Source organism: Peromyscus leucopus, chromosome 7 (assembly GCF_004664715.2).
Source record: "Peromyscus leucopus breed LL Stock chromosome 7, UCI_PerLeu_2.1, whole genome shotgun sequence".
Taxonomy (NCBI): Eukaryota; Metazoa; Chordata; class Mammalia; order Rodentia; family Cricetidae; genus Peromyscus; species Peromyscus leucopus.
In genome coordinates, this window is record NC_051069.1 from 29,802,506 (window position 1) to 29,803,204 (window position 699).

Below are 699 nucleotides of genomic sequence, written 5' to 3' on the forward strand. Positions count from 1 at the left end.
GAAACGGCAGGGAATCCCTCACTCAGACTCCCCTCACATGGTAACTTTGTGATGTGTTTCTGGACATGGTCTCCACTGTGCTATCTAAACTCCAGGGAAGCCAGGCTTAGCAGACGGTGAGAGACTACCATCCGGCCCCAGACTTTTCACCCTGCCTTGCAGTCCACACTGGGAGGCAGATGCCCGGCCCTCGGTGGCAGAGGAGAATGGCTGAGAAAAGCTAGGTTATGATGGGTGGCCTTGTTGTCAAACGGATTTGTCTTGGCCTTCATTGAGGGGCTGGGTTGGGGACGATATAACAAATTCCCACATGTTGTGTATTGGGCACACCCCAACACACCCCTTTATTACCCTGCATCTCCATCCTGGCACTGCCAAGTGGGAACCAGCAGTGTCAACCTTGGGCTTTGAGCGAAACTCAATCAGTAGATATGCCAGCAGCAGAGCTGAGAGAGCTGTTTATTTCCCTGGTCCCCCCTCGGTCTGCCCATAGTTCGAATGGCATAATCCATGTATTGAAGGCTACAGTCCTGTTCAACAGACCTGGATTTTCCAAGGTTCCAGACACATCTCCTCTCCCTTGCCTTTTTTTTTTTTTTCTTTTTCTTTTTCTTTTTTTGGTTTTTTCGAGACAGGGTTTCTCTGCGTAGCTTTGCGCCTTTCCTGGGACTCACTTGGTAGTCTAGGCTGGCCTCGAAC